At 36.5% G+C, this 27,042-nt stretch overlaps 1 protein-coding gene and 1 long non-coding RNA gene across 5 annotated transcripts in view; one reads left to right on the top strand and one right to left on the bottom strand.

The window, feature by feature from the left end:
• ESRRG (estrogen related receptor gamma) overlaps window positions 1–27,042 on the bottom strand; it is a 439,525-nt gene that overhangs the window by 337,806 nt on the left and 74,677 nt on the right. Inside the window, exon 2 of one of the 3 annotated variants that reach the window (XM_088146635.1) lies at window positions 6,869–6,950. The exons of the other annotated variants lie outside the window; for them this stretch is intronic. The gene's annotated coding sequence lies outside the window, so the exon portion shown is untranslated. The remainder of the gene's footprint in view (window positions 1–6,868; window positions 6,951–27,042) is intronic. 3 annotated transcript variants of the gene reach the window in all.
• LOC112543287 (uncharacterized) overlaps window positions 1–27,042 on the top strand; it is a 102,924-nt gene that overhangs the window by 44,416 nt on the left and 31,466 nt on the right. The gene's annotated exons all lie outside the window — the stretch shown is intronic.

Raw genomic sequence — 27,042 nt, 5'->3', positions numbered from 1 at the left:
TGATGGTCAGGGCAAGTTTTTAAAAAGAATATAGCAGTCATACTCTGAATGCAAATCAAGATGGGTTCCTTAGAGCCCAGTGCCCCTTTCACAAAGCCAGGGCCTTCAGACAACTGCACTCATCTTTCTTCCCGCTATAGTGCTTTCAATGCTTCTAACCACTTAACTGTCACAGGAAGCCTTAGCACAAAGCTATAATTATTTTTGATCTGTATACTAATGCCACATTGAAAGGCAGCAGAACTGTTCTGCTATTCACAAAGATTAGCAACGCTTGAAATTTAGATAAATACAGAAGGAACGGGCTAGTCCTCCAAGTGTGTGCATATGTGTATGTGCATATGTGTGTGTGCATGTGCAAATGTATGTGTATACCTATGTAATGCACATACATACACATACCTAATCTCCATTCTGATCTCTCTCTGTCTCTCCCCTCATATGATTCTTCACCTCCTAGGAATTTAAAGCTTTGTTCCAGACACGCAGCACTGCCAGGGCAACTGTCTGCTTAAGGTGTTGATCGAGTAATAGGAGTAGCTGAGAGAATCAGTATCCTTAAAATACTGAATAGCTTTGTGTGGAAAGAAGGCTCATTTAGTTTAAGGATCCCAGCCTAAAGGAGACCGGCACCACTTTATTTATTAGTGCTGCTGCGACGCCAGTTCTCTGCATATTAAAAAGAGTGATTCGGCAACACACAGCCTTAGTCTTTGAAGTCCTCTCAAACATTACGTGGAGTGTCACTGTTTATTAAAGATAACTAATACCCTAAGTCTTTATTTACTTGTGTTTATTGCTGTTTTAGCAAGAGTCACTAGAGAATGACTATGTTTTGGGTCCACCAGGATTCTTTAATCACTGTTAGCAGGTAAAATCATCTGTGACAACTAATCCAAAAAGCAGATTATATTTATTTTGGCTACAGTGGCTTGAAATTCGTTAAAATCAACAAAGCCTTTTCATTAGCCCCCTGCTGATATCCCTAAAACAGACATTTCAAGGGTCTCAAAGCACAGAGGTTCACATATGCAGAGAAGTTGGGTTGGGTAGATTTTTCCTGGCATTCTTCTTGCAAAAATTTGATTAAAGGATTATTAAATATTGTTTTTTGCTACTAAAAAAAACCCAATGAATTCTTAGATCCAAAATAAAAATCATGCAGGCAACATTTCTTAAACAATCAATGTGTGCATGAGACAGTGTCGGTTGCCAGTGAAATATTTGCACAGGTCTTATGCATGTAAAACTAAAAGAATGAGATCAGACGTTCAGCCAGTGCAACTTTTTGACTGATAAATTCTGAATATTTGGAGTGCAATTGACAGTAAATTCTAGTTTGCTACAGGACTTCTGGCTTTCATTATTCCCAGTGACTTCAGGATAGAAGTCAGTGCACATCTGAACATCAAAACAATGTTCAGTGTAATATTGGACACATGCCTTCTATCCATCCATCCATTTCCAGATCAAATTCACCCGCCTTTGATTAAGAACTCTGTATGAAAAGTCTAGCTGTGCAGAAAGACTAAAAAAAAGCACAGTACATTACATTAAATAGACAGATATTTTACCTTATACACATTTAAAGTTAGAGGTTCAAAAATTGCACTGCAATCAGTAATTCCTACCCATAGTAGGTAAAAAGGCAGAACTCCTCTTCATGTTGAGAAGTTACCTCCATGTACTATGAATACATGAAAACAGGTTTTCTTCATGTGGGCACGTATTTCTAATCTTTAGCTGTTTTGGATCACCTATTTTCAATACATTTCACTATTACCTTATGCCAGAGATTCTCAAAATGCGCAGACAGTGCATCAGCAAGATCAGGAGCAAGATCAGAAGCAGGTAATGTCCTTCTTATATAAACAAGACTTGGCTGGACCAACTGTACCTGGCAGAGGGCTTTTATTAATCCATCATAAAATTGACATGTTTTGTTTTTTTAAGGTTGAAAGGTGTGTTAAATTTGCATAACTTTGTATAGAGGAAACAAGTGCAATATCTTCGTAAGGCTATAGGGGGGATTAGGGGTATAGTGTAATTTGGTGGTGGTGTGGTGTGGTGTGGTGTGGTGTGGTGTGGTGAAGTAGGCCTACTTCTCCACTGTTATTGCGACCACAGATAGCCAATCAGTGGCCCTGTTTCAGGTGACCAGACCACTCCTTGGTAAGGAAGAACTGGCTGTGAGGACTATTCTAGGCATCTATTGGACAAAGTCACTCAGAGCTGGACTTGGAGTTGGACTCTAGCAGGGTGAGTCCAATGGAAGTGACAGAGGCACAGTCTTGCCCCATTATCTGATGGGTTAGCCCTGAGGAAGTGATGGGATTATTGGAGCTGTGAGCTTTGTCACCGGTATTTTAGATCCATGTCTGTCTGAGTTGGTCAAGGCCAGCTAGGAGATGCCATGTAGTTGGATCCAAGAGGTGGTGAATGCTTCCTTGGGGAAGGAAGTAGTTCCACCTGCTTTGAAGGAAGTGGTGGTCCATGAAAGAAGTGGTGGTCCTCAAGAAACCATCCTTGGAGCCAATAGTTCTGGACAATTTCATTCCATTTCCAACTTTCCCTTTGGGGGGTGAGTTGTTGAAAAAGTGGTAGGTACACAGTTTCTGGGGGTTCTGGAAGAAGCCAATTAACTGGACCCTTTTCAGTCAGGTTTCAGGGCAGATTATAGTACTGATGTAGTATTGGCTGTACTTGTGGATGATCTCTAGAGGGTTCAAGACAGAGGTAGTGCATCTATCCTTATCCTCCTAGATCTCTCAATGACTTTCAGTACATTGACCATGGTATCCTTCTGGACCAGCTTTGGGAGTTGGGAGAGGGGACACTGCTTTGCAATGACTCTCCTCTTCCTCCTAGGCTGGTTCCAGTAGGTGGTGGGAAGGGAGGGGAGAGTTTTATCCCTAGAATCCTCTTAATTGGGATGCTTCAGGGTTTGACTCTTTTCCCACTTCCTGTTTAACATCTACGTGAAACCACTGCGTGAGGTCATCTGTAGATATGGGGTAAAATACCATCAATAAGCTGATGATACTCAACTATATATTTCTACCCCTGATAACACAAGTAATGCTATTGGGGTTCTTAGCCAGTGCCTGGAGGCTATGAGGGTCTTGATGGAGAACAGGTTGCCGTTCAATCCTAAAAAGACCAAGAGGCTCTGGTTGCTTTTGCCCCCTGAAACTGACAGATTTGGTGTGTGATCTGAGGATCCCCCTGGCCTCATGGCTCTTCCTCAGAGAAGATGTGGCCAGGAGGGCCTTTCCATAGATTAGTCTTGTGTTCCAGTTCTGCCTGTTCCTGGACTGAGAGACTCCGCTTACTGTCACCCATGCCTTAGACACTTCCCATTGAATTACTACTATACACGCTACAAAGGGCTGCCCTTGAAGAAATTTGGAAGCTTCAACTGCACAGCATATGTGGTTTTGGGTACTCCAAAGTTCACTTGTGCAACATCATTGAGCTGCGTTGGCTTCCAGTATGCTTTCAGATGCAATTCAGGATGCTGGTTATCACCTTTAAAGCCCTGTATATCACCGGCCAGATCTCAGGATTTCTGCCCAACCAGATCTAACAGGGTGGGCACACTCCAGATCCCCTCTGTTAGAGAGTGCCCTCTTGTGGGACTGAGGAGGTATGCCTTCTCTGTCACAGTGCCTGCCCTATGGATCAGCTACCCCAACCCCCAACCCTCTTGGCCTTCCAGAAGATTGCTAAAACCTGGCTTTTTCTCCAAGCGTTAGGGCCAGTATGTTAAGGGAACCCAATATATATGTATCTGTTTCCATGGAATTACTAATATAGTGCCTCTGGTTTTTGGTTTTTTGTGGTTTTTTGCACAGGATTATTTTTAATAGTTATAGGATAGTTATTGTTGTTTTTTTATGGGCTTTTCACTGCCCTGAGTTTAAGATGGGTGGCCATATAAATTTTCTAAATAAATGAATAAAATGAGATAGGAGGAGGCGGCCATGGCAGAGCTACTACTGAAGCTTAAATTGCTTTAAGACTTAAAATAGATTAATCTACAGCTAAATCTCAGGATAGATAGCATGAAATTAGAGAGTTACTCTAAAGACCACGTTTCTGCAGTACTGATCCTCTTGGCCAAGATACCCATTCCACTAGCCTTACTCTTCTGCATCCAATACACGTGGCCACCCAAGTGAGAGGTATTGAGGGAAAATGAGGCTGGTTCCATGTCTTTTGTTACTACTAAGCTGTTCCACGAGTAGATGAATAGTGACAGCTGGGGAAAAAAGTGCAGTAGAGGTCTGACCTCAATAGGTACCCAATAATATGCTGCCCAGAATCACTTTGTGTGAGATGGGTGGCTATATAAATGTGACAAATAAATAAATAAATAAATATCAACTTCTGATATTCGCCTCAGAAGACTAGCTCAGTTCAAACTAGTCATGTCTACCATAACTAGGAGCAGGGGGAAAACCCCCCAAAAGTTTATAAATATCAGCTGATTTAAATCTCAGAGGATTTTTTTCCTTCAAAAACAAAAGCAAAATAAAAAAAAATTGACATTCTCTTCATGTATCTATCCAGATTCCATCTGCTTGAAACAAGATGGATATAGTTTGTGGTCTGACTCCAGGAAGTCAGTAAAATTTGATATATGTCTCAAAGAGAGAGAGAATTTCAGTAGAGCAAAATAATTTGTTTTGATAAAAAAAAAAATTGCTTTCCACTTGTATTCTAAAGTTATACCTGACATCCAGTACTAAACTTAAAATAAACAATTAAATGAAAAACAGTGTTTTTGCATTTCCATTAAATATAAACTATAGAAATCAAGAAAATCAATAATGTTTCAATCAGTATTGTGGCTTTATGGTAAAAGGCAGAAGAGGAGGAAGGAGAAAACCTCATATACTGTTTATTTTATTGGAAATCAACATTGTGGGACAATTAACAAGAACGGAAGGCCACAAACTCTTGAAAAGAGCTTTCACCTGGAAACATATAAAGGATGATATGAAGGAAAACTACATACCATTACAGAGAGAAAGCTCAGGGCAAAAAGGCTGGACAAATTCACTGAAGGATTACAGTTTTCAGGATGAGCTGTGTCAAACCTGGGAGCTTCTTTAGGATTAGCATTAACATATCTAATGAAAGAACATTAGTTCCTAGCCTCATTTACTTTGGAACTGAAAAGTTTATCAAGAGAAAACAGAGGGATATAAACTGCAATGTATTCTTTTTAATGTGTTCATAATACCAGGGTTCAGAATACTCATTTACAGCATTTTAAATAACAGCATTTTAAATAACAGGAAGTGCACTTTAGAACAAAAGCTGTCAGAGTGAGATTACGTGAGAATATAAGCATTTATATTTGCCAAAGTCTTGCATATATTTTGTTCATTAAAATGGATCTGTTTGATTGGCTAGTTTAACAGGTGGAGGAAGAGTAAAAAATGTATTTGAAAGAATGGGATGTGCCCAAGTTTCCGGGAACCAGCACACATAGAAGGTTTGTAGCAGAATGGCTGCTTCAGCAATTACCAAGAAAGCTGCCTCCCCCCCCCTTTTTTTTTCCAGCTGAAGAGGTTAGAGCATAGATGTGGCAGCTGAATTAAATACATGATCTCATAACTTCATTAGCAATATCAGATTTCCTCAACAGGATCAGCAGGGCCAGCAATATAATCTGGTGTCAGAGAGCTGAGAAGTCACCACTGGCCAAATTGGAAGAGCGCTGCAAGTGCATAGGATCAAGTGAGGAAGGAACTCCCAAAAGGTTTTATTTTAGTTTATCCATGTTGTTTATGTTGTGGAAGCTTAATTTTGCAAATCATTTACCCAAGTGTATTACATCACAGCTGCATCTGCTGGAGTTTGGAGAACTGAACATCCAAGAAACCAAAATATTCCCAGACTGATAAATTGCCTAGGCAAAGGAATAAACTAATGGCACAGATACCCCATGACTTGTCATGGGAATGCTCCTAAGATATCATGCAGTAATATTATGAAGACAAAGCACCCATCCAAGAAAAAAAGAAGAATTACTATAATGTCTCAAATGCATAGCATCACACTACTGGAAACTACAAGAAGCGTAAAGGAAAAAAGTTGAGATTGTGGGACATAATGTGCCTGTACTAAGAAAAGCTAGGTTTTAATACTGTAATAAATATAACAAATTGACATGCATTGGCATTTAAGTACAGGTAGTCCTTGGGTTACGATGGCAATTGGGACTGGAATTTCTATCGCTAAGCAATGCAGTTGTAAAGCGAGACATCATATGACTGCATTGTTTAGCGATGGCAATTCTGGCAGTCTCGGTTGCTATCATTAAGCAAGGACCTTGTGGGTCATTAAGCGAGGACCTCATGTGATTGTGATTTTCAACTTCCTGTTGGCTTTCCCATTTATTTTGCTTGTGGGAAGCCAGCAGGGAACATTGGAAATTGCAATCAGGTGAACACAGCTCACTACAATGTCATAATCACCAGCCAGGCACTGTCGTAACTTTGAACAGTCACTGAACAAATGGTCAAACCCAAGGACTACCTGTATAAGCTTCTTGAACACAAAGGCAAAAAGCAGAAACCTTATTGGTGAGAACTAGAAATTATAATTACTCTCTCCTGATGTTCCATCAACCATCCAAACAGGAAAACTATCCAACGGTGTTTTCAGACCCAACATATTTTTAAGCCAGATATTACAGCTTAATCTTAAACTGTAGAGATTGAACAAAAACTAGTTTCAATTCCTAGTTGAAAGATAACTATGATTAGCTTTGGACTAGGAATAGGGAAGCCAAGTTTCAAGTCCACCTTCAGCCTTGCAAGCTCACTTAGTGACTTTATTTTGTAGACCAACCTACCTGACAGGTTGCAGAAAAAAACTGGAGCAAGGAGTAGTATCTATACCATGTTGCTCTCCCACAGCAAAGGCAAGATACAAATCTAAGATAATGAAAATGATAATGGAGGAAGATGGTTAGGAATGAGAAGAGGAAGTCAGCACATTCATGTGATCCATTAAACATGGCTCAAAGATAGAGATGTTTTATAATTCCACCAGACCTCTCTCTTCCCTCATTTCACAATATCATTAATCTGAATAAAAACAAAAAATAGGATCAGTTTTTCTAAAGATCTTTTCCTAAAATTCACATTCTTTCACACTTAGTAAGAAATAGAGTTTAATCAATTTTTTTCAGAAAACATTTTTCCAGAAAACTTTCTGAGACCTTACTTCATCTCATCCCACCCCTCCCCCAATTTAGATTGGCTTCTGAAAAAAGTGCCACCTGAAATCAGTCAGAATCGCTGCCTTCTGGGAGAGAAATATATATGGAATAGAGTGGGAAAGTATACATATTTTGTTCATGCTTGCTATTTATAAAAAAGAAAGAAAGAAAAGTTATCAAACAGCAAGGAATTATTGATTAGCTGATTACTTGGCCAGTGACTGATTGGTCATAATTATTTAAAGTATTCAGTAAAGTCCCGATCGCCATGAATAATATGCAGGGAGGGCACTCTTTCACACCCTTAGTGACAGATGATATCTGTTTTCACCTAGGAGTTGTATTTAAGAGCTACTGAAGCTCAGCAAAAGTATATTCTGGCTCAAATGAGCTGAAAATTGCATTTGATTTGAATTTCAAAAAGGAGGAGAAGGGAGGGAAAGGAAAAAGGGCTACCAAGAAAACAACTCTCTCTGTTACCACTTCCTGATTCACAGAGACTATTTTAACCAACTATGTTAAGATCCAGTACATGATGCTGAGAAAAGAGCATTGCTGGAAAGCAGCCAGTCAGGTTTAAAATAAATGTTTAATTGTCAGGATCAAAGCAAACTCTGCTTTTATGTATATTAGGAACTGTATGTTCAGGGAAAAAAACCCAATCTGTCTAAATAATTGAGGAGTAGATATTTCTTTGTATAGCTTAGTGAACTGAAAACTGAACTTTTTCCATGAGGACCTTCAGAAAATTGACCATATTAAAAAGTAAAATTGGAATTCCATCAGAAGTGAATTTTAAAGGGATGTAAACACTGATCACCTGTACCCCACTTATCAATTATAAAGCAAAATTATGATGTATAGTCTCCTGTAAATTTTGGCTATTTTTACAAACATATATATTATTTCAGTTACCAAAATTAAGAGTGTACTTGTCTGTGAGCTACACTAACATACTTTGTGAGTTTCAGATAACCCAAGTTCTTACAATGGACTGCTTATCAATCTAACTGACAAATGGCCAGTAGTTAATTCAGTATTATTCAAAATTTTGATGTGGCATTCCTGAATTCCCAGATTTGTTTTTTCCCCAATTAGGTCACAGAACAATGGTAAGTCAACTGAAAATTGCTGCATTAACACATTGTCCTGGCAGCTTGTCTCCATTTTTTACAATCAGGCAGCATCCAGGAGGAGGAATTATGCTTTCTCAACAGGATTTGTTTCAGATAGACTCTGCAAAGGTTTTGAAAGATGTACATGGGAGCAAATACAAAGCCATTCTTTTTGAATCATTAAAGCAGCTGCTTCAGATGTTGCTTCCAGTCGTCTCTTCATGCATATGCATGCCCATCCACCTTCAAATACCACTCAGTTCTACCATAAATTACATTAAACTATTTTGCTGTAACCTTGCTCCTCTCTTCAGGATGCTTCCATTGCCCATATATTGCTTGCTTCCTAAATAGTCTATGTACATGTGAATGTCTCATGATGAATAAGTAACTGAGATAGCAATACTAATTCCCAGATTTGCTGACTGGCTAGCTGACTTGGTGAATGAAACATGTCTGTTCCAGAGATCCAATGATATCAAAAAAAAAACAAACCCTTAGCCTGGTTTCCACTTGCAGTAGGGTCTGATACAAGATGTTCTGAGAGCAAGTTGGGACAACCTCGAATCCCTTGGATCCAAAGCACTTTTGCAACCTATGACTATGAACGCATATGCATGCAACACCAAAATAAGGGGAAAATAAACTGCCCCTGAAATTCATCCTGCTTAAAATTGGTCCTGCCACTCTTTAGGGAAAAACCATGAATTCCATGCTTCTCTTCCCGGAGTCCAACTAATGGCCCATTGAAAGTGCCCACTGTTCTACCCCCTTTTCGTTTTGGTGGGAACTAAGGATCCATTAAAAACATTCCCATCAAAAGTGGAAATGGGGTAAGTGCATCTGCATAGGTATATCAGCACTGTTCTTTCTCCCTGGATTCAGAAAGTATGATTGAGTGGCACCAGTTTGTCCCCTACTGCAGCCTACTGGTCCACCTGTATCAGAATCTCCCTCCAGAACAAATTTGCTTACATAAAAAAAGTTATGCATGTTGTCAAATTAAAAAAAAAAAGACTTTTGTGAGGAGCACCGCAGGAGAAGGACTGGCCGGCAGGCACACACATTCCAGAAAAGGAACAAACTGACAACAGGGACCTTTTCCTGTTAGGAGAGTTTAGATGACAGATACACAGAAACCTGTAGAATAGAATCATAGAGTGAGACTGAACCTTGGATAATATCTGATCTAGTCCTCTGCTCAGTTAGAATCTGCAGTGCAGGAAGTGACTAGAATATTTGTGACAGGCCCTTATTCTGTGGAGTCCTTTGGTGCTCCCTGAGCTTGGTTGTTTGGTTGCAGATATTTCATTATGCAACTAGGTAACATCATCAGTGCGAGTGTGGAGTTTTGCTCCCTGTTTATATACAGCAGCTTGCCCTGCCAGTTTTGGTGGGGTATGGATCCTTATTCTGTTGTGGTTTACCAAGTTAAAGAGAGCTTATCTTCTACCATATGATTAATGTTCTACCATCTAATGGTCTTACCATTAATATACTGGCTCCTAAGCTTTTTCTTTATGTGGACCACTATATTACCATCAAAATATTTCATAGTGTGGGTAGGCTGTGCAGGGACTGCAGGAAGCATAACATGCATGACCCTTTCAGATGATATGATCACACGTTTAAATAAAAAGATAAAAACTGAAATCTTATGAGATTACAAAATCTCATGAGATTTCAGTGTCCTCATCTAAAATCTTACAAGATTTCAAGTAGAACACCAACTTCTCACAAATCAGCCATTTTTAATGGACTACAGACTGGAAATTACTGCATTTGGACATTTCTCCTAACATGTAACCAAAGTCTGTTTCTCTGCAATTTCCAGTGTGGCAGCATTCTTGATCATGTCAATCTTTTTTCTTTCTTTTTTAGACTAAACATGCCCTGTTCTTTATACTATTCCTCATAAGTAGCACTAGTCCATATCAAAGCAGAAAAGACATTTGCACTATCCACAGCAGTACTGACAAAAAGCTTCTATTCTGAAAACCCCACAGACTAAAAGTTAATCCATCTGGGAAAGAAGAAAGATGGCAGAATGATTGGTTAGACATTTACTTCAGGTGGCCTGTTTAAAAACTGGCCCCAGGGGAAAAAATGAATGGGCACCTTTGGCTTGCCTCCTTTTTAGTGACAGAATACCAGTTCCAAATCTGAAGTCAAAATGTCCATCTCTGGTTGGCACTATGGCATTGTATTGATGATGATTTATTAAGAGCTCTTAGCTGCATGAGACAGATTGTAATTAACTGCTTCCCCTTTTCTTAAATATAAAAAACTTACATAAATGAAATCGGAGCTGCTAAGTGCTGGGTGTCTACGAAGCATCGATGAGATCATCGGCAACTGACAGTAGCCCATGGTACAGAATAAATATAGGGGAAGCTAGTTGGCAGGGGTGGAATGGCAGAGTATTTACTCAATAAGTACCTATTTTCAGAATTTCCTTTGAGCTGGCTTTGACTCAGAGCTATCAATTATTTAAAATAAGTAACATGATGCTTCCTTTGTTGAGGCAAATCTACAAGCAGGCCCCAAGAGAGAATAAAAAATGAATTAGGCAGAATTTATTAGTGTGCTAGAAGATAGCAGAGGTTCAGCCATTAAGTCTGCCTATGGGTTTTAAAAAACAGCCTATATACCTGCCTGTGAAAGATAATTTCTATTTCACCTTCCACCCCAATCCTTTCTACACCTATTTTCCCCATCTTTTCTTTTAAACAGAGCATAGCCGTGAAAGAGACATCAATCATCCTTTAAACTACTTTTTTTTTCAAAAACTTGGGTTGATATATTGTCTTCATTTAAATTACAAATATACTAATCTACAGAACTGTTTACCAAGCAGCATATTAAATAAAAGATGCAAAAAAGTGCATCCCTCACATTTAAAAAATGATTTCAAACTCAGGGACACATAAAAACAGGCAGAGGGTATGCAGATTTGGCTGCTACATTTCAGTCTTAGCAAATGAGTTTCAATTCCTGAGCTTTTCTGATTAGAACATTACTATTCTGATGGTCAATCCGATCAACATGAACAGGCCCCAAACCAGTACAAGATGTGATTTCTGGCAGGCCACCAACGAACGCTCAGAGATGCACTATACAAAGCCTGATATTTAAAGCGGGCAAAATCAATGTTTCAGTTCCTGAGCTTGAACTAAAAAGAAAAAGAAAAAAAGTGCTGTAGTCTACTGTGACGTTGCTAAAAAAAATAAAAATATAAAAGCCAAAGTACAGATTTTGCAAAATGACAGGATCTTAGGCTTTTACAGATGTATCTTTGTACTCCACTGAAGTCACCCAGGCAAGTATGGACAATAATTTTTAAATAAAGAACGAATTGCACATGATCACTTTTAGTGTAAGCATATATGCACACCATGCTACATTAGCATATGGATATGCAGTGAAACAGACTTTTGCAATCACGTGTATGGCAAATAAATAAATAAATAAATATTTTCAGGTGGTAACCTTGATCATCAAATTTTAGAAAATGCTTTTCCAGAAAAGGCATCTGGCATTTTGTTAAAACTATACACTAAAAGATTTAAAATTTGCCTAGGACTGCCTTATGATTAAGATTGCAGATAGACTGTCTCGGCTCTTGTAACTTTCTGGATTTCTTCTTTGTCCAACATATCCTTACTCTATACCATGTGTTTAAATCTGGTATACGGAATTGTTAGCCTGAAATTCTGAAAAGGGAGAAACTAAAGAGATACCCTTTTAAATCATCAAATATTTGTGATGAAAATAAATTATATATGCTTGGTGTTTCATATTATTTTACTACTACCAACCTGGATTTTAATTATTATAGAGATGGATAAATATTTCTGCTTTTTGTATAGTAGAGAATACCCTGGAAAAGGAAGCCTCAAAATATGACTCTGAAATGGAGTAAGTTAGCTTTCCTCAACCTGGGTGTCCTCTAGAAGGACACCCAGAATTTCTAGTATGACCTGGCCATTGCTAAGAATTCTGGGAGTTGAAGTCTGCAAATCTAGATATCCCAGATTGATGAAAGCTGTGATGGGATGCAAACTCCTCTCCAGATTACAAGAAAAAGAATGGCAATGTTTAATACAGCCTGAAAAATGTAACGCTTTGCATTCAGCACAATCAACTTTCCAGTTGATGGGGCAGGGTCCTTTGGTTCTGCTATACTAAGCCAGCACAGAGAGCCAGCTACTCTGTCTAGCAACATAGTTGTATTCCTGCTTGCCTAGAAAATGCTATAATCAGATTGATCAGACACTATTGAGATTGCTGGAGGCTGAAGGGCAAGCCCTCCAGAAGCAGACCATAGGCTGTTGCTTGGTCTGCAATAAAGATCATGCATGGGAAATGGCCAATTTGTTGCTATCATCTTCACCCTCTACCCCTTTAATTCTTTACTCAAGCTGTTATGCCTTATGTGGATTGATTAGAGTTGTTCTAGATATTAGAGCTACTTTGGAAAAGATCTATAGACAAGCAGATAGGGCAAGAAAGTTTTTTTATTGATTTGTGGGATTGGTTACACACAGTGGAAATTTTGCTTTCTACACAGCAATGTCACCAATGTCTTATGCATTGTTATGAAGTAAATAGCTAGTTGAATTTAAAATTGATCACAAACTCAGGAGAGCATTTGTGACACCAGGCCTGATTCATTTGGGGGATAGATGGGGAATGTTATGTCGCACTTATTATTGTTGTTAATGGATTTTCAAATCTTACTTCTTGTGCTACTTTCCGAGTTTGTTTTTATGCTTTGCCTATTTGTATATAGAGTTTAATAGAGGTTTATGTTATGCAAAGATTATTTGAGGATCTATTTATAGTTAAATAAATCTCCCCATAAAGGAATTTGGTGATGCAGCTAGCACAACAGGCTGCATATTCAGGTTGCAGAAGAAAGCTTTACAAGCAGTTCAGATCACATCTTGCAGGAGGAGATCAGGCAGCAGGTAAGTGATTATTGAATCTGGACCCTATTGTGCAGCAAAATTTTATTAGCTATAGTTAGTAAAATATTGTGCTTGTATAAGACTCACTACTAGATTGGTTTTGTTGTGATTTCCTCCCCTTCTCCTTTTCTAAGCCAATTTAATGCTATAAAACAAGAACATGAAGGCAACATTGACCTATTTAGGTTAATACACAGGTTGTACAGTTAGGCTAATATTGAATCCAGGATTAGGAGCATATGTCAGTAACAAACATACAAGAAGCATTTCATGGCACTGAAAGGTTGCAGTGAATACACCATAAGTTAGTACCAAAAGAACCCGACATTTTCCTGCCAATATCTTACTGATCACAAATTTACAGGTCTTACACAGAAACATACAGATTGTGCTATAGAAAAGTGAGGGCTGGTATTTACAAATGAATGGACAGCATTCTTAAGAGAGATTTTTTATTAGAAGAGGAAAAATAATGGGCTAGTTAACAGGATCCTTACAATATAAGGCTAGGGAGTTATATGGGGGGGAAACACAAAGTTTTTTTTTTTTTTTCATGTCCAACTGTGGACTGAATTGTCAGAATAAAAATGAAAACTCAGTCTTCACCAAATCACATAGAATTTTGTGTCTTACGTGGGGCCAATATGCATCAGTACATTGGCTACTCATATCATTCATCTACAAAAAGGGAGGAGCAATTTATTGCAACCACATCTTCTTGCATAAACATTTCTATTACTCAACCAAAACGGATATGCTCTGCTTGTACTAGAACCCAGGTCTAACCACCTTAAACTCCGATTAAAAGGATATGAAACAGAAGTGGCTGCCTAGAAATAAGCACTTTTACTGATGTCAGTGTGAACTACCATATTAGGCATTTTCGCATAATAAAAAGCTATGTTTAACGGCTGTTTTCAACTGAGAACCCCAAAGCACTGTTGCTCACTACGTTATTATTATTACTATTATGACAACAGCATTTATTATTTTTATTATTGTTCATCTCATTGCAGTTAATATTCTATTAGGAGCAGACGCAGTTTTCCAGAAACAGACAATCTTGCAAATGCCAATACTCATGTAATTTATAATGCTATAATCTAGGTTTTCAACAATAGCTTAGGTAGCATTTCTTAGATAGCTCTAATAGCTTAATATAGTTATATTACTAGGCATACAGTTTACAAAACAAAACAAAAAGACCAATTTGGTGGGCTGAATAAATTACCTTTTGCACTGTTAAGAAACACACTGCCAAAATGTAATTTCTAAAGTATGTGCTAGAACAGAATGGAGGCATTGTACGTATATATTTAATTTTCTACTTCGGAATGGTCACTTGAAACTATTATAATATCTCTGTCATTTAGCTGAGCCATATTTAGCTCTTGCTTATTTGAAGATATAAAATCTAAACCAGGAGCCAGATGATACAGCATATTTAATCTTTTTCCTATTTAAAATCAAACATAGAAACTAGCTCTGATGACCTGAGAGAGTTTGATTTCAAAACAGGCTCTGCGATGCCAACAGAATAACCATGGAGGAAATCAGCTACTCAGGGGTGTTCTTAAACACAGAAGATAATTCATCCATGCCAATAATATGGCTTCCCTCCAATGTTAATGGAAACAGGAGAAAAGAATATCTGAGGTATTGTGCCACTACACTTTTTCCTAGGAACCCATTTAACACAACTAGCAGCAGCAAAGCAGGTACACCATGTATAAATATGACCCATCATCTTTGTTTGTAGTTTTCTTCCAAACATGAATTAGTAATTAAAGTGGCACGCACCTGAAGGGTCTTCTCCTGGACCAAGAGGAACTGTTTAAGAACACCTTGTCCAAACAACCCCTCTGGAAAAGCTCCTGTTTCCTTACAGGAAGCCTATGCAAAAGATCTTTCAGATTCTTCAGTGCCGCTTCATCTGTGATAATATATTTACTTTCACTGTAACATTCTCTAGAAACATATATAATGTATCAGTTACAAGATTCTGAAACAGATACATGCACCCACAAAGGTGTACTAAAATGTGAGTTTAAAAATCTCATTTCATTGCAAATTAATAAATGTATCCTTTTGTATTCCCCTTCCTTGCATCCACGCACACACACACATGCAGAAACATACATGAGTTATAAAAAGAACAGCTACAAATACAACAGCTGGTAAAAATAATCAGTAGACCTGAATTTACTATGTGATTGGCTGATTATTTAATCAAAACTGTGTTGGGAGGTTTTTTCTCTCCCCCTCCCCCAGGCATCTCATTAGGATTTTAGTGACAAAAGGCATCAAGCAATTAATCAGGAAACCTTCAGACCCAGAAAATCTTGCTCTGAAAAGCCTATATGTTCTCTTCAAATAATCCTCTGCCCAGGCATTCAGGACTCTCTGACAGAAAGCACAATTTGTTGTAGTGGATTTGTATTTGCTCTGAAGTTCAAGGTACCATGTTGAGGAGCTAGTGGCCCTCATAACTAATTGCCAGAATTGCAAAGGACTGCATTGAGGATAACCAGCAGCCACACAAGGCCATGATTTACAATAAATATTCTGGTGATAAATGAGCAGTGGGATCATGGTCATGCATCTTAGAATGGTTCTGAACTTTATCATCTCTGAACCTTCAAGCACATTTTGCTTTGAGGGAGGAAGATGAGGACAGACTGAACCCTTGAATGCCACCAAGGATTAGCCTCCGTGTTTGCACCAAGATTTTTTGTTAGCATCATTACTGGAACCTTCAATTATTCTACATGAAGAAAGCAAAATTTATGCAAAGGGAATGGAGAAGGGCCAGGAAGGAAACCCCTTTTAACTAATAAGAAGCACACAAAGAATAATTTATATCTGTGTGATAGCTTGCCACTCCAGACATTAAGATGACTACAAATTCCACTGCATGGTTCCTTCTACACTAGAAGTTCTTTCTGTTCAAAACATTACAATCCCGCGTATAATGGAATACTTCAATTTAAGCTGAAAAGATTCTTTTGAGTTCAACAAAATTGAAGATCACATTCCTTTTAAGTTGAGGAAAGTAGAATCAAGTGTTACCTTGCTCCTTAACTCTCATTTGAGACTTAATTTTTCTTCTAAAAATAGGTCTTCACTAGTTTGGATTAAATACTAACAATTCACAATTATGGGCCTGTATGTGTAAGTATAGAGAAACACACATGGACACATTATTTATAGATTTGTATACTATGTAGCAGAAATCAGGAAATGATGAATTGGCTGATTACACTTTCTCTGACAGCTGGGGGAAACGGTAGCTAGGGTGACCAAGGGATGTCCTAGTTCCTCCTTGTGGAAAGGTATTCAGTGCACGTAATAATTATTCATCCATTCGTTCACACCAAAGACATTGGCAATGCAATTTTAGCCTGGTAATCAAGACCATATGACAAAACCCAAGGCCGTTAGGGACCAATTTCAAGTATTGTCTGCAAGACAATGATTTTCCAACTGCACTTACATATGCTGCATACTTACCTCTGCACGACTGCACCTGCTCTCATTTATGTAACTCTCCAATTTTCAATTCATTTTTTCTTGTTAATATATTTTTAAAAAACAAAAGAAAGCAAAGTTTCAAAAGCTTTGCTGGATTCTTTATACGAAAAATATGAAAATATGTCAAAATATTATTTTCCCAATATATAATGCCATAAAGAAGCTTTCTACTATTATTAAGTACCATCTTTTTTAAATATGAAGTGTTTTGGTTTTAATTGCTAGTTGTTTTTTATGTATTATTTAAAATAGGAATATAATATATACACATTTGTATAAGGTAGACAGGCAAGCAGATAAAGCCTTATGAGGTTGTAGACAGGTTTAGGCATTCTTTGTCAAATTATACATTTCAATGAATCCCTACCCAAACAGAAGCTGAGACAACCTCTACAAAGTTAAACATCACATATTTCTAAAAACTTGCATTCATATTTATTATTTTATGCAGTTGTTTGTATATTCAAAAAAAAAAAACAATGAACGTAGCAGGTATAAAAGTATATATATCCTTTCAGTCAATATTTTGTAACATCTCCTTTGGCAGAACTAAAAGTTTCCAGATATTTTCTATAGCCTGCTAACACTCTTTCTATCTCTTGCTTTTGGAATGCCTTCCTACTCTTCCTTGAAGAAGTCTTCTACCTCAGAAATACATTTAGGACTCTTTACAAGCATTGCATGTTTGACATCTCCCCCTATATTTTCAGTAATATTGAGGTCTGGGGAAGATGAAGGTCATTCTAAAACATTTACCTATCCTCCCTGTAAGTACTAAGTAGTGGATAAGGAGATACGGTTTTGGATGTTGTTTTGCTGAAATATCCAGCTTTTTTTCAGCTTCAGTTTCTTCTCTGGGACAAACATTTCATCTCCATGTTCACTGTTTTCTTATTTTGAGTCTCTAAATAAATGCACATAAATAGTAAGTAAGCATTCAAATTTACAGAAAGTTGTCATGTTTGACTTTGTATTATGAAGAGGTTATAGCAGCTTCTGTACACTTAGAGATTCACTGAAGCATACAATTCAACCAGGGGTGACTAAACTTTTGCATACAACTGTATCAGATTTGTAAATAAATTCATAAAAGTTACTCAGCTCGCATAATTTTTAATGAGAGTTAGCAAAAACCCCAGGATTTGAACAGGTGACATTCTTACTTGTCTATTAAATATGCAGAAAAGAAATGGAATTCTCTGTTGCCAATACCCTTTGTGACCACCAAAGCTATCTCAGGTGACAGCTAATATAGTTCTTTGGCTAAGTGACTGAGTTACGAACCAAGAAGACCTGGCCAAAATTGGTCCTGTGCCATGCATTCACTACAAAGTCTTAAATGAACTACCGTTGTTCTTCCTCTGACTTTATAATGTGCGACACAGAGACAATAGCAGTGATTAGTGTAAGGTTGTCAGAAAGATTACTGAGTTACTACTTTACATATAATTTTTAAAAAGCATTAAGGACAAATATTGAAGAAGTGTCCAGCTTAAATATTTGTATTTCAGTTTATATTTTTCATAGATTTTCATTTTTTACTGCACATGTTCCTTTTCTTTCATTTTCCACTTCTGATCCTTGCACAACTTACACAACAATTGGTTTGTTTTCCATTACAATGTTCAATGTTATTCATAAATTACATACTTATATCAGCTATTTCTCCACACTATGGATGAAACTTCCCAAATGTAATACCAGCTTGATTAAAGGACACAGCAGCTTGTACTGCAAATATCCTTTCATGAAAGTAGTGGGGAAGAATATCAAATTATTAATCATAGTACATTTAGCATTGGACATCATATATGGACATATGAAATAAAAAGAGAGAAAATTCTGCACACATTATTTAGCAGCATTACTCATCATGTTTCCTTTTGATCTAAGATAGTTTGCACCAACTTGAGGTTTGTAACATGCATAATACAGATGACAATTTAAACTGCGTTATGTAACATAAAGTTCAATGAAATGTTATAGAAGTTGCTTTCAAAGATATAATTCAAGTATTAAGAGCCATTATTATTTAGCTGGCAGATGAAACTGTAACTGTAATATTAGTGAGCAAAAATCTCTAAAGCCAAAATTATAACTAGAAGTAATCCTCTACTAATATATAGATCTGAAAGTCTATGAATCCCTATTTGCTATGTAATTATTTCTTTTGCAATCAAAATAACTAATTATTTGTGGACATTTTTGTAAATAAAGAGTGCTACTAGTATTGCAACTAGTATTATTAGCTAAAACATCTGGGTCCATTCAGTTCTAAGTAGGGATTCATTAGCATCTATTTCAAAAGAATATGAAAATGAAAATGTTAATGTTAATGTTAATATAATGGTATCATATCAGATATATGAATGTTCATTTTTAGTATTATGATGGGGCAAGTCCTAGTCAAGTAAAAAAAAAAGTAGGAGGACCACAGCAATGACCTCTAATCTGTCAACTGGCAAGAAACAATTGTGGAACATATTCCAATACATAATAGGAATTCTACAGCTCTATTTTTAATTGCACTCCATAATACTTCATGGCAATGAAAGTTTGGGGTGGGGGGGAATTAATGACATTCCAGTTGTTAAGTAAACTATGATACTGACTTTCCATGCCAGAAATCTTTTAGAAGAAACTTGGTCTGCTTGAAGTTTTCTAGCATTTTAGCTAAATACCTAACACTATACTTCTGAAACAGCATTCTTATGAAATATCAGGAAATATAGTATGCAAAACCTGGGTGATGAAAAGTCACATGATTATAACATACTCTTGTACAACTATACATGTCTTTTAAATAGTTTAGATTTTGTACTGAATCATTTTTGTACAAAATCAGATCTCATGAAGCTTGAAAAAGGCACATATTTACCAATTATCAAGATAAAATGGACCATCACATTTTTTCACTATTAGGACTCAGAGATACAGAAAGCAAACCCAAACTATACTAATGCAGATAGAGAGTTAAAGCTATCAAAGAAGGGCCAGGGATCATGGTTAAATGATATAATGAAATGTGATGCAATTATCTGTAGCACAGAAATGGGCGATGGGATAGCAAAACCACCATAGAGTCAGAAAGGTATTGATACATCTAATATCTAGCATGGTGAAGTCATGAATAGAATCACAGCTGATTAAGAATGTAATTGATTTGCCATGATTGTTAAACCAGAATGCACATTTGTGGTCACAAGTATCAAATATCAGATTGGGCTATCCTATCTAGTGAATAGTTTCACCCTACAGTACTTTAAAATTGCTTTTGGAAGGAAGAGCTGGGACAAACATTCAGGAAGTTTCAGATTATTTTGTTAAAATGGGAAACAGTAAAGAACAGTAGTCTTCAAGAACAAAGGAAACATATATCTTGTTACAATGAATCTCATTTGTGTTAAATCACACAGTCTATAATACACTGCCAGAAGATGGGATCGTGAGCCTACCAGCATATGTAGTTTTAAAAAACAGAAGATTGATATCTGTTTACATTTGTTGTGAGAGTTAAAAATTGGGCCTCTGGATAACATTGGATTATCTGATTTTAGTCCAAACAGTAAATTATTTGTGTGTGTATTTATTTCACAATTTGTCTGATACAAGGTTTAATCAGATTTTTCCAATCTCAGTTCCATCAGAAGTGGCCAGGGATTTCTGATTTCTGAACTTTGGCAGAAGAGTGGCCAATTTTCAGTGTCATGATGTTCAGTTTCTTTTTTTTTTTTTTCCAGAGTAATGGAATTTTAGCCATGAGGAACAGGAGCAGGAAGCCTCTGGGAGACAACCCCCCCCCCAAATTACAGGACATCATCCCCCCCCCCCCTTCCTAGAAGTACACTTGACTCTAGCCCTTCTTGCATTCTGGAAGGTCCTGAAACTCACTTTATTTCAGCAAGTATTTGGCTCATAGTATCTTCTATCACCATCTGAGTTTAGTTGTTCGAAATATGTTTTAATGTGGTTTGGTTTAATAATGTCTCTTGAATCCTTGTTGCAAAGTACCCAGAATCACATATCTAGGATAGTTTGCAAAACTTGTAAATTAAAATAAAATAAATAAATAGCATTTCAGTGAAATGCAGCAAATTATGGCTAACCATAATAAGTAGAAATAAATCATTTTCAAACAGCTTTACAAACTGATTCATTTCAAAGAACCAGGGTTAAGATTAACTACAGTTGATGATTCATATATAAACCTGGACTGTAGGCAATACAAAACAGAGGTAGAACCATTCAATTTCCTCTTTATAATTGTCTCAAGGGAAGAGATTGAATGGGAAGACACAGACATCAAGGCTTGACATGACTGATTCTTATAATATTAACTAAAGTATGGTTTAGCTGAGCCTTACATTCAAACTAAGTCAGTGTATATATTCTGAAAATATATTTTTGTTATACACATTCATGAGGACAGGCTTTGCAGCTTTACTGCAAAGCTACTAGGGCTGGCATTACTGCAATAACTACCAGACTTTCTATTTCATCAATCTTAAAAGACAGGAAAGACCAATACTGGGGGGAAAAAATCTTCATTAAGTTTTCTAATTCAATTGAACCAAGAGGTCATTGCCACATCAGTAACTGCTCTCTAAAGCCATTTGGCTAAATCTAAACAAACAAAACCTAAATTGGAACAGAATGTCCTCAGAGACTGTTCTTATTTTTTCAAAAAACTGTATATTTTTATTAGACAATAATTATAGCAATTGTCAGTGTGATCCCATGAATATCCTAAACATCCAAATTTAAACCATGCAGATAGGTTTTAGGCATTTACCATGGTAGTTCAGACAAGCAAGATTGTGTCAATAGTATACAGTATGAGTAGGCATATATACTCTGTTGTGTTCCCGTAGACAGACTCATAATAGTAAAAATAGCAATAATATGAAAATACATACCTATATTTAGAAAATGTCATTTTATTTATTTCTTTTGTCAGATACACTTGGCTTAATAAAACTGTAGAATCCAAAATCTTATCAGTCAGGTACTATTTAGCATTTCAGTTTTATACAACAAACAATAGTAGATGGGGATAAGACAAAAATGTATCTCTCATACAAAAAGCTGCAGGCAGATATAATATTAGTTTACATATATGATTTAGAGCCTAAATTAAGCTGTAGAAAAGGAAATATGAATCTTACAAGTCTCATTATCAAAGCTCCTTAGTCCTCAAATATAAGAAACACATTTCATAAATAAAGACCCAATAGGATTTTAATAGTACAATAAATTCCAGCTATACTTCCTACTAAGCAGATTTCACACTGTCTTTCATGAAAAGAAACTTCAATTCATAGTCAGATTTGGAAAAGAAGACTGGTGTGAAAACCCAATCTTAAAGTCTGATTTTTAAAGATTCAACTATTTAGCTCTGTTTTTAAATCACTAATTTTTTAAACTTTCCACAGCATAGTCATATAAAGGCATTATCCTATATTGTATTTAAAGCCACCAAAATGTTCTAAAATATATTTCATAGCTCTTAAAGGTAAGTTCTTCCAACTTCCTACAGCAACTTGATTACATTATTGCCTTTTTTTTTTTTTTTGCAATCATGTCACATCCTCTCAAAAATGACAATACGTTGTATCAACAACAAAGATAAAGTAACAATCCACTAGTACAGAGACAAAACTTTTAATCAAATCTCATAGTATAGTACCTATCCATATGGAACATTCCCCAAAGAGATTTTGATATGCAGTGGTAATGCTGTAGATATTATTAGCTTTCTTATTTTTACTTATAAGAGCCAGTTTGGTGTAGTGTTTAAGATACCAGGCTAGAAACAAGGAGATGGTAAGTTCTAGTCCTGCCTTAGGCATGAAGCCAGCTGGGTGACCTTGGGGCAGTCATCTTCTCTCAGCTCTAAGAAGAATGCAATGGCAAACCACTAACAAAACTGTAGGACTAGTCCAGGCAGTCACCAGGAGTCAACACTAACTCAAAGTAGGCAGGCAGCCAGCCAGCCAGCCAGCGGTAAACTTCAGTATCCTCAGATCAAAGGGATTAAAGATAGCAAATTCAGCTGATTTTTAACAACCCTGAAAAGCTCTAATAAAAGAGAATATATGTAGCTCAGGATTGAACTGTGGAACTTGATTATTTTCATTATCCAACTAGGTAACATCATCAGTGAGAGTGAGTGTGAGGGTTAATGAATGGTCTGAAGCAAACAGCCAAGCTCAGAGAGTGCCAAGGACTCCACCCTAAAAAGCTTACAGCCTGACTATCTGCATGATTGCTATTTCCATTATGAATCTGCCTGGTTACTAAAAGAGACAGGAGAGGCCCCGTGATTATTGTTGACTACCTGGACCCATACACATGATATATTTGGCAACAAGTGTTATTGTTTTCTTCCAGGATGTTTACCATCCTGAATTTCCTGATGGTTCCCATCTAAGTATTAACCATTACTTAACTTTTTGGAGCTCAAGCAAAATCAACCAGGTGTTGAATAAATCTGGTATATTGATAACTTTAATGCTTTTAGTGGCAGCATATAAACCCTACGAAAATAATCCTCTGCAAATAACTGTAACATTCTACTAGCATTGCAGAGAAATGTTCAGCAGCATTATAACAAAATATCAGAATACTAGTGGAATTATAATAGAAGTGACAACTAAAGCTTTTAACGATAAGCATGGTTAATTGGGAGTTAATCTCAAGGAGAAATTCAGCTTTAGCTCCTTGAATGACTATCTACCAAATGACTGATTTCATTTTCAATATTCTGTGTATAATAACTATAATTTTTAACACTGATCCAACATATATGGAAATAGTTAAGGTTTAGCACTATTATTTTTTATTAGTGATCTATTTCACCACTGTTCCCTAATATTCACCATTTAACAGTCATCCAGGAGTTTTTATTTTAAAAACATAAATAAAACATTAGACTTCTAAAAATACGTATTAATGGAGGTGAACAATCTGCAGGTTTTTTTATACCCAACTTCAGTCATAAAACTACATTTTACAATTGTCCTCTTTTAATTGACATTGGATCTAAGATATATATCATTACTTTTCTTCCTTCTTGCTCAAAATCTGCAATATGAATTATTTAACAATCATATTTGCAGCTGAAAACTGATTTCAGACAGTACTCATATTGACTAAGATGTGGAAGATCAATGAGTTTGGGGTTACATGATTGAGTTATCTTTATTGCTAAGAATCTTGAATAAAATTCTTTTTATTTCACTCTCTTTCACCAAGATCTAGTATTTTGCCAACACTTTGGCTCACGTGTTTATCAATTTGGAAATTTAAGTCCTTTATTGTGGCACCATTGCTAAAAACTAATGCTATGACTTCCCACCAATGAGGTGCAAAGCACATTATAACCATGGTGTAAGCCCTAAAATTGGTTTAATGATGTTTTTGAAAAGAGAGCCCAAATTGGAAAGCCCAGATCTAACCATGTGAACGGTATGTGCCCCTACCAATTCTGTATCATCATGCTACCCACAGAAGCCCTTGCCCAAATATGTTACATTTAGTTCCTACCACTGAAGTATTACTCAACCCTGACTTCCTTATAGTCCAGAATGAATATTTAATATTAAAACTCTGTAAGATTTGCACTTTCTATCCTAGTCCTGTAAGTGATTTCATTATTTCCTTAGTAAGAGCTGAATCTTGAAAAACCGTAAACATGAGCTAAGCCAGCAACTGCTTATGAAGACTCTAAGTAACACTAGTTTTAAAATGAGAATGAGAAGTTGGTAGATCACCATAGCTTACACTGTTTCTATGGGCCTCCTAGACCCCAACCCTCCCATGAAACCAAAGCAGAATGAGTAGAATAGAGATAGAGTTCAAATTTCAGAGTTCATAAGACTCAAAAGGCCAGTCTTAAAAAGAGCCAAACTAAACAAGACTAAGCGCCTATCTAAACCAGTTCTCTGCTTCCATTGTGATTAACAGTATGCCCATGGGGAACCAGCACAGCACAGTCTCCATTGCACTTTCCTAGCAGTGGTACTGCTTCTGATGGAGGTAACAGATAGCCAGCATGACTTGTAGCCCTTTTTATAGCCTTATCTCCATGCATTCATTTCATCTCTACAATAGCTGTTTGTAAACATTCTGTTAGAAAGATCCCCATTTTAATTATCCAATAGGAAATGCACTTATGGCTGCAAATTACAAAATAAAAATGTAGTTTTGTTTAGTTTCCCAACATTTCTCAAGGGAAATGAAATTTAAACTTTAAGTATATGGTTCTTCAGATGTATGATGGGCATGTGATGCAGTTTATTTTTATTTTTATTTATCAAACTTATCCCCGCCCATCTCCCCCCAATGGGGGACTCTGGGCAGCTTACAACAGATTAAAACAATAAATAAATATATAGTTAAAATTTAAAAGAAAACACATTTACACAGAATAAACAAAAAGGAAAAAATCCAGGAGGCCAATAGAAGCAACACCAGTTGTGTTTACTGGGTTCATTAAATCACTAGCTTCCATCTCTTCCCAAGGTGGTGCTATCTGGAAGTGAAAATACAACCTCCAAAAATCTCAGCCAACATGACTGGGAATTTTGAGAGTTGTAGTCCATCACATATCTAGAAAACCAGATTAAGATTAGAAGCAATATATAATACACCCTGTCTTCCAGATACATTTTTTTAATTACTCTCCTGCAGTATATCTGTTCTCTGAATCAGAACCATCTTGTTTTGCCATATTTCTTCTTTTCTAGCAATAATCTTTTGTGGATCTTCAAGAATAATGATCTTTCCATAATTTTTTAGAGATTTAAAACATATCTGCTAGAAAAAGATATTCTTGGTCAATGTGTTATGCTGGTTTTCCAAAACGTCAAAATGACAGAAATGTTCTCCCAAATTTTAGTCTCTAGGCATTAACTTAGCATTTTCAATTACTGTCCTTCAGTGAAATTTATTTCTATTTATTTAACTCAGGAGAGAAGAAAAAGCATTTTACAGACTACATTTCTTTTCACAACTAACTTATTCAGGAATGATACATTAAAAGATAAAGCAAAAAAGAAACCCAAATGGAGTTTAAACATTTATGATATATGTTTAAACTGTTGACTGCATCTGTTTTAGTTAGCAAATTTGTTTTGTGTCACTCTTAATCAGAAGGCTTATATTTTTGTTTCTATTATTGATTTTGCAGCCATGCCAGTTAATGTTGTTATCCTGGACAGTACATTCAGAAGGTACCTTACAGACATTTTAAATAAAAGCAGACATCAATTGGGCACTCAAAAATGAAATAAGAACTAATTTTCTATAAGAACTCAGAAAAAGCAACCTCTTACTGTATTATATATTCTTTTTTCAAATGACACATCTTTTCCTATCCTTTACTGTAAAAATTTAATGAATAGGACAAATCAAGGACAGAAAAAAACGATCCCCTCCTGAAAACAGATTGTTTGGAGATACAAAATAAATGAAAGCAATGACAATATGTTTCACATAAAATCCTCTCATTTACCAACTGATATCATTATAAGCATAAGCACTGTCATATCATCTTTATTCTGATCACTGTGACCAATATGATTATAAAAAATGGGTGCGTAGTTCATAAGTATTACAGTATGTCTTTGAAGTATACACAGATAACCTATAAGAAACTGGGGTAGGGGTTGGCCCTGCTAGTATCCTTCTTGGTTGTTTCATGGAACTGGGCTTTTGAGACATTAACTTCAGTGTTTTGTAGTGTTCCCAGATCCCCTATAAGGCTGTCTGACCTTTAGGGCATGACTTATGGTATTTCATGGGACTTCACCTTGCCCTCCCTACTATTTAATTGTCACTGAAGGAGGTCATGTGGAAGCTTGAAGTAAGTCTTTTAGTGAAACATATAGTAGAGAACTAAGAAGTCCCTAGTGACCACCTTCTAAATGTCATCAGGATGAGACATTCAAAAGAAGCCTGCAGCAATTATTTCATAATTTGGTAAGTTTGGGTACCACATGGACATACTGGCTCCTAGCCATTTTGGGGTTGTACCCCAGAATCAGAATAGAAGAATGTGTGTTTCAAGTAAAGCATCAAGCTGTGATGCAATAGATACAACTGGAAGGCAAAATATCTACTTACCTGCTACAGAGGACCATTCCATGACCTAATAGAACCAGTTGGATACAACCAGTTGGGAAAATTG

Source organism: Python bivittatus, unplaced genomic scaffold (genome assembly GCF_059951505.1).
Source record: "Python bivittatus isolate LINGU-HERP-01145 unplaced genomic scaffold, Pbiv_v1 ctg000020_np1212, whole genome shotgun sequence".
Lineage (NCBI taxonomy): Eukaryota > Metazoa > Chordata > Lepidosauria > Squamata > Pythonidae > Python > Python bivittatus.
Note: the sequence above shows the minus strand (reverse complement) of the source record. Positions and strands in the feature narration are given on the sequence as shown.